Consider the following 8,619-nt stretch of genomic DNA (forward strand, 5'->3'; position numbering starts at 1 on the left):
TTGACGGTTGGACTCGATGATCTTAGAGGTCTTTTCCAACCTCAATGATTCTATGATTCTATGATTACTGTTTGTTTTGTCCGCTGAGCCAAACTGTTTTTACCTCATCCTGTACATTGATCTGCTAAGATTTCAAAAAGGTCTGCGTCAGGGCAAATCCTCTGCCATGGACGTTGTTGTGTGAGGTCTTGCATTTTGTGCAACTTCCCGGAGATTCAGGACCACTTTTTTGTGTTACATCTGTATCTTTGCTAAACTAGCCCTTGCCTTTTACCGTACGGTTAGGTTCTGATCAAATACTGCACCGGTCGCAAAGCCAGCAGGCTTTCTCCTCCCCATTTTCTTTTTGAACTTGGCTGCAGCTACAACTTAAACTGCAAAAGCCAGGCTGCTGCGTCCTGCTCCAGAGTGTATGCCTTTGTGGCTTTCGGTTCCCGCGCCCTGCCTGTCTGTGTGTTGCTCTAGGCTCTCGGTGTTTGCACAGGTATTGGGCTGCTGTCTGCATTGGGGAAGGTGCTGCTGTTACGGGAAGGGAGGTGGGTGTTGGACGTCGGTGTGACCTCGCCTCCCGTGCCACCAAGCTGGCAGCAAGGCGGCTGCTGCCAGGCTCTTACCGAAAAACATTCCTTGCTGTTCTCCTCAGGCTTCTCTCAAAGGTTGCCTCGTTTTATTTAGAAAAAGGTATTTATGCTGCTGAAAGAACTTTAAAAGAATTAATGATATTTGTGCCTGAAATGATGAGATTGTCACTGAGGCAAAGCCATCGTGCGCTGATTATATGGTAACCAAAACCAAAAAGAAAACCAGCTTGCACTTCTGAAGTGAGGGCAGTCTTTCCCCATGAGAATATTTATATGCATTCATGTGAAATAGACTACTTAATTTATTAAGTGTTCTCTCATATTCAGATTAGTTTTTTCAAATACTTGTTATTTTTCTCTGAAATCTAAGATGACTGCTGATTTAGATGAACAACAACGTTCTGTATTGTAAGAGCCAATATAAAATGTATGGATGGCTTCACACAAATATTTATCTGTTGCTCTTGTAGCTGAACATAATTACTTCACATATGTATCTGAAAACTAATAGATACAGCTCTATGCACATTTGATGATTTCTTGAAAACAGAGACTAGAGAACTTTTTAAACTGAATTATTTTAATACCAGAGTGATCTGAAAGAACAAGGGAAGACCAAGTCATTTAGGAATCTATTAGATTATTTTTAATGTTTTAAACAATCCTCATTGTTCTAGTGTATTCTCAAGCAAAAGCTGTTCACTGATGTTTTTTCCCCTGAAAAAAGCACAAGGTTTTTATTCCTTTCTAGTCTTTTTCAAATGATATTACCCACAGAGTAATGAGTGGTGGAGGAGAAGCCAATGGCTGTTTCCTTGACTTGCGTGGAAAGAATGTGGGTTCTTATGAAAGTCTCTTGGGAAAGGTTTACCGCATTCAAATGTTAAATAGAATAATTTCAGAAGTGTTACGCTTTTTTTTTTTAATCTCACAAATTCAAGTTGTATTTCATTGTTTAGTTTCATAGCGTATGCTTTTCTTTCTCTTTTTTTTTTTCTTTAACACGAGGAATATGGCATATTGCAGTGGAATTAATAATTGATTTTTACTTATGTTTCTATTACTGATGTAAATGTACAGTTTTTGATAAGCCACTATTCATAAGTTCTACTTGAATTACATTATAATTGATTACAATTAGGGACTGCTGATTTTTTGGTCCTGTTGATGTTACAACAAAAAAATACATTTTCTAGGGAAATTATTTTTTGCAGAAAATTCAGCTGAACAATGGGTTTGAGAACACATTTCTTATTCCTGAAAATACCTATTTAATAGAATTCTGAATTTCCCTTTTCCTGTAGTATTTAAAATACTTATTTTAAATCCCATTGATTTCAAATTAAAAATGCAGTACTGCTACTTCTTCATGGTATTACAGTTTAGCATAGTAAGCCTGGGATTCTTAGCTACTAATGTATTTTAATTTTTTTTTTTTAATTCATCAAGTTAGTAGCAACAAATACAAGGTAAGTTGGTTTTTTTGTGTGTGTGTGGTGTTTGGTTAAGTTAAACTGGTGCTTCATAGTACCTAGCTATCACAGTGTGGGAACATCTTAAATTCATAGTTTAACAGCTAGTATACAAAAACCAATTTATAATCCGACCAAAGAAAAAGAGAAGATTTTTGATTGTGCAGAGATGTTTGAGATGTGATAGCCTTTCCTGTGATTACAAACCAGTCCTTGAAAATGTCCTGGCAAACTGTGAAGACCTTTTTAATCATCCTGGAAGTGAACAGAACAGTTTGTTAGGCATGAAGTCCTAGTTATATTCTTAAAGTTCAGTTCTGCAGCATTTCTTCTCTTCAGTCCTGCTAAGGGCCAGACTTGCTAATATGTGGCTAAAGCAAAAAGAGATAAATTGCATGCAAATTATTTTCTTTCCTCTTTCATCTCACCTTATTGTCTGTGCCTTTTTCATAAGTGAACACTACTCCCACACCAAACACTTCGAGGAATGGAAATTACAATTGTGCTTTATGTAAAGGCTTGTCCCCATTCCCTGTGTTCAGACCTAAATTACTAAAACTTTAGAGGTTTATAGTTAGACCATTTTCACAAACACCACAAACATCTTAATATTTTATTGTGTATTTAAGTGCTTTTCAAAGGGATATGTAAGCATGAGTGAAATGAGATGGTAATAGCAAAACCCTGTAGGCTGAAATACTGCTTTCTTGACTCCTTTCAGGTTTTCGCCGAATATAGATTATTTTTTTTCCTTTTTCTATAATTTCCATTTATAACTACAGTTTATCCACTGGAATTAAATGGGATGCTGATTTCTCAAGTGTCTTAGCCCCCAAGCATATTGTCAGTATTAACCTTGCACCTTTAATAACTTAAGATAGTCCTGCTTCTAAAGCTGCTTTCTCTCATGATGCTGCACTGCCCCAGGCTAACAGCTGCACCTAGCTAAAGCATGGGTCTGAAATCCTCTTCACTGAGTCCAGAGGGGCAACACAAACATGTTCCACTAAGAGTTTTAATTTGCCCATCTATTCCCCCCTGAAAATTCCTGGTAGCTTGTATTTCTTTCCTTGCTTTGAGGAAGAGAATCCCCATTTGTCCATGCAGAAAGATCAGTTCTCTCCCTCCCCTCTGATTTGACCATTTCTCAGTGCTGCGGCTCCTCTTTTGTCCTGGGCTGCGTTAGCCATGGATGAGCGATCTCCTAACCTTTTGCTGTGCTGATGTCCTTACAGGGTAGCCAGCTGCCTGTTCCCAGCCCTGCTACTTTTGCTCTCTTCTGTATACCCAATCAAGAAATTCATGAAAGGATGCTTCTAGAAGCAGTAGAAAAGTAACTACTTTTAGAAGACAACCTGCTTCCTTTGATAATATTTCTCCCATTCTTGGCAGTAAGCTTTAATATTGACAATGCTAACCTATTTATGGCTCACGCTTTCAGCTAAAAATGGTTTAAGTTCAAGGCTAATGGGTAGTGATAATGCAATGGGTTTTCCAAGTTCTGCTGCAATATGAAAGTTCTCCTTATGTACCTGGAGGTGTAATGCCACCACCTAATGATACTGGAGTGAGAAGCCAATTAGTTTCCTTGAAAAGGTTGGAAGCATCCTAGAAAATGGAGAGGTTGCACAGAGACAAGAATATTTGATTTTCTATTCCTTTTCTTGCACCTTTCTATGTATTAATGAAACGTGAGGGGGAGCTGGGAGTTGCTGGAGTAATGTGTAGGCAGAGATTACTTGATACTTGTTCATGCTCAAGGTCTGCTCTCATATTGCAGGTGGTTTCTTGTTTACAGTTATAGGCCCCACATAGTATTAAAAAAAAAAAAAAAAAGGAAAAAAAAAAAAAGGAGGCACTAACTCTAAATTGCAAAAAAGAACCATTTAAGTTCCATTAGTGACATTAGATCAGGCGCACTATGCCGCCTGTGATTACTTTTTAAAATATAAATGTCTTAAAAGCAGGAACATAAAAAGATAATAAAACAACATCTATAACCAGAAAATTAAGACTGAAGATGGGTGTTATTTCAAGTGCTTAAAAAAAAAAAAAAAAATCAAAAAAATCCAAACCATGGAGTAAATAGATAAATTGCTACTGCGTGGCCACCTCCCCCACTGGACAAAATCTTCCCTACTTTAAATGTTAGGCCACAGGAGTGTCTTAAAATATATGGGAGAAGAAAAACAAAGGGCATGGAATACGTACTTTTCTCCTTTATAGTGTAATTGTGTCTCGAAGGGAAAAATAATCTTTCCTATAATACTAGAACTCATCTGCCTTATAGCACAGCAGTTATAACGTATTCATTAATAGATAGTAGTACAAGCTTTTTTTAAAAAAATCTTCATATGCTTGCAAATCCAATAGATTGGAAAGATACTATTGCTAAGAAATGTAAAATAAGTTAATTCACTTTACACTAGCTTTTACCTGTATATGACTGATTGAAGGACACTTTTTTTTTTCCCCAAGGCCTGTAAGTTGTATATAGCAATAGGAAACTAAATGCAAATGTAATAAAAAGATTTTTAATTTTGTTTTTAGATTTTAGCTTGGCAGATGTGAGGTAACAGCAAATTATTTGAATAGCAACAGTTCTGTTACTTCATTTCTGAAATAAGCAGAAAGTACATTTATATAGCAGTATACAAGGAAGTAAAAATTTACATTCATCATAATTGTTTATATAATTTTGTTTCCACTGGGCCATAAAAGTACTGTTTTGAGTATCGGAGCTTCATTTAAACTGGGTTTGAAAATTTTCCCATTCATCAATATAATAGCATAAGTTTCATCCAGGACTTTTTGAAATGATGCTTAGTGCTTGTTCCTAATCACATGACTTGAGTAACTTCTCTTGTTTGCAATGCCTTATAATTTGAAAAGCATTAGTATCCACCAGTTTGGTCAACTACATTTAGAAATGTGAAACTTAAAAATCATTGTTCAGAGGACAATATTTCTCCCAAACTCACCTAGTCCATCAATTGCAGAAGCTTAGTGCAGTTATCCAGCTGTATAAAATTGAGAACGTTTCTGGTTTCCTGACTAACATCTGCAACGGGTTTGATGAGGTCTTTACTTTGGCGTGTCGGGTTTTGTTGTTTGGGGTTTTTTTGGGGTTTTATTTTCTTTCTTTTTCTCTACGTAGTTCTGTTTGAGTAGGTTTTGTAAGGTTTTGAGTGACAGGGAAAAGGAAGAGTGGGGTAAAGAAAAGAGAGGGAAAACACTTAGGGAGAGATGCTGTGCCAGTTTCTGTAAGCTGGCTTCCGTAGAAAAATCTTTTCCTGGTAAATCCGTTTCCTTAATTGAAGCTTGTAGTCTGACATCCAAGCATGAACTATCCAAGAGAGCGGGGGAGAGAGGGAGGAGGAGAGAGTATGGCATAGACATTGTCTGGTTAATAGGTTGTAGGTTATCACTTGTTCAATGACTAAAGAAACATTTTTCCTAACTGTCTGGGTGAATCTAAAGCAATCTATGCGGAACGTAAGTAGGTGGTAGTATGTAATTAAATGTCCAAGTATCTTTGGAATGCCTGACGTCTCCTGAAACCTCAACCTGATTTGTTGTTGCTGCTTCTTGCTTGTCAAGCTTATGAACTGAGAGCCAGGAAACCAATACATGTTTCAATTGTTCCGTGAAGTGTGATGTTGTAAACGCTCTCTTATCTCTGCGGAGACCTAATAATATTAAAAGGATGATTGATGCCTCTGGCATACAAATATAGAAATTAGAGATGACGAGTTGTCTGTACAAAGACTTCATCTGTTGTCGGAAGGTTTTTTTGTTTCTTTGTGGCATTTTTTTTGTTTTAAATGGGCACTTCCCTTGGGAAATTAAAAAGATTAGTAAAGTTCCTCGAGAGGGAGGCACTTCTGCATAGCATGTGCTTTAAACATTACAGTGCCCCCTTTACATTGTAGGAGACCGAAGTTCAAGTCCCTTCTCACATAACTTAGATATGGGACTTGCATTTGGGCGCTCGTACTACCTTTTCTAGCTTCTGTCATTTTTCCACACGTTGTTCCACCTGGGAGTTCCTGAGGCTGAATGAAATAATCAAAAGCTTTCACAAAAATAATTCTTGTTTTCTGCTCAGCTTAATATCAGGGAGTCCTTGGGTTGAGCGATGTGCATGTAAAATTCACCCATGTACTGAAATAAACTTCCTCTGCAAACAAGCTCCTGTTGAGGACCAATACCCACAAATGGATTTTCTCTCTTGTAGCTAATCTCTCCATGGTTCAATCGGAGATATTTGTATTTTGTTGGACATGATGTAATGAATTTTCGTGGTTTGTTGTATCGCTTTTTGTTACAAGTCTTGCAACACATTTTATATGACATAACGTAGTAAAAGTCTTGTGGAACAATATTGGTATATAGAATATACACTTTTATAAATGAGGCACAGTCAGAAAATCATCATAATTATTTCCCTGATTATTGCTAAATCTCATAGAAAAGCCACAGGGGAGAAAAATTTAATGTGATCTGTAACAGTTTGCTTCCCTGTTACAAATTCAGTTATAAATGAGTATATTTTAACCAAAACCAGTGTTAAAGTAATAAATTGGAAAATTGTATTTATAAACACATTCACTCAAAAATGAATAGAAAATTATTAAAGTTTCACAGAAGACTTCTGTTCATCATCAAACAGAAATGACTTTTCTAGCTGTAATGATCTAAACTGTTACGGATTACAACTCTAAATATGGTTTCTGTTACATGCAAAATTCCCTGTGCGCTCTTAAGAAAGGGAAATTGTTGACCTGATGAGTGGATTGGGCACTGCAGTTCCTCACTCAGGTGCATGCTGAACCTACAACAGAATTTCCAAACTGAGTAGGAAGGAGTCCTTTCTATGATCAGCCCTTTGGGTCCTCATCGAATGGTGAGTTAATGTTGCTAAGTGATTATAAGATTGAGTATGTTGCGTACTGCTACATCTTGTGGGAAAATGAAATTTGGTTGTCTGAATCCCACAAGGATTTAGGGTTTTGTGTTTTGTTTTTCAAATCTTATTTTATTTTAATTTTATTGTCAGTTGTTTGTGTAGTTTTCGTCATGACATTATGACAAACTTATGAGAAAGGAATTTGGTGCATAGTAAGATATTCCCTCGGGACTCTGTGGCTCAGAGGTAACATAGCAGTGCAAATAAAAGGCAGGCTTCCTACAAACAAGACAAGTAGAAAAAATTGAGTCTATCGTTGTTGGATTAATTATACACTGTGCATTCAAGGTGATGGAGTTTATACAGCTGTTTAAGAAGTTAGATGTTAGGCTGGAATTACAGTAGAATGATTGAAAAAAATTGGGCAGTTACTATCTGTTTGATAGGGCAGCATGTACATGTTTATAATCATTTGGTCTGCAAAACATTTCCTGAGTTTTGGGTTAGTAGATCTCTGTTTCTATTCTGGTTTGTTTTATTTATGCTGATAGCTCTCCTTTTCAGGGCTGCAGCAGTTCCTGTACTGTGGTTTTATTGTTTGTGGTTGGAAGGTGCATCAGACCCTGGATGGCTCCTTCAAGTGGGCAAACTGCAAGTCAGGATCCAAAGCAGGCCTGGTCCATTCGTCCTGGACTTAGTTTCAGATATTGTTAGATTTGTGTTAGATTACTGACTTCTAGAGAGAACCTGGAAATGGATATGCCTGTCTTGGGGGGGGGGGACACGACACCAAAACAAAACACGCCCATGAAATATGCATGTGTTCATAAAGCCTATTCAGTTGTTAGTGTGTGCCTCATCTCAGAGAATGAGATACAAGAGACTCTTGATAATATTATCCTACTGCTTGTAACAGTTTATGTATTAATTATGCCCTATGTGTAACTTGTTTGAGCCTGCACAGTCACAGCCAGTCAGCCCAGCCAGTACCTACTACTGCTTTATTGCTAGTGCTTGGAAAAGAAAGGAAGAAGATGATGGCCCTAACTAGGCCATCATCACCTATGCGTATTCCGAGGCACAAAAACCGGCGTGGGAAATGTTTATTTGCTTCCCTGAATTCAGCAGTAGAACTTCATTTGCTGCATATATTTGCACGCGCTGCATGAACTCAGAGTCTGACCCTGAGAAATCTTTCTTGAGACCTGCAGAATAAAGGTTGTTTTCGACTTGCTTGCCTTGCTTGTTTCAAAGCAGTATGCACCAACTAACAGCTTAGCAAGGATATGCCTAAGACTGGATTTTTGTTTTTCAGTTGCTGAATATTACCCAGCTTATACTTCTGTAATTATGCATTCAATTACTTGCATTTTTATTTCTGTTTCTTGTACCATAAATTTGTTCATTGTGCTGCCTGTTATCATTTACTACCTCTCATAGAACAATTGAAAAATACATTCGGTATCTTATAAATCAAGATTTGGTGAAGACATATTCTCCTTTTAATTCTCAGCTGTATTTTGGACATGACTTTATGGATTAAATAGTAAATAGAGTGAACGTGGATGGCTTTACCTGGTTAATTTCCTGTTGTCGTAATAAATTACAGGATTATTTGAACAATACTTGAATGCACTCAAGACAAACCGATGAACAC

This window comes from Aptenodytes forsteri, unplaced genomic scaffold (assembly GCF_000699145.1).
Source record: "Aptenodytes forsteri isolate BGI_AS27 unplaced genomic scaffold, ASM69914v1 Scaffold184, whole genome shotgun sequence".
NCBI classification, from domain to species: domain Eukaryota; kingdom Metazoa; phylum Chordata; class Aves; order Sphenisciformes; family Spheniscidae; genus Aptenodytes; species Aptenodytes forsteri.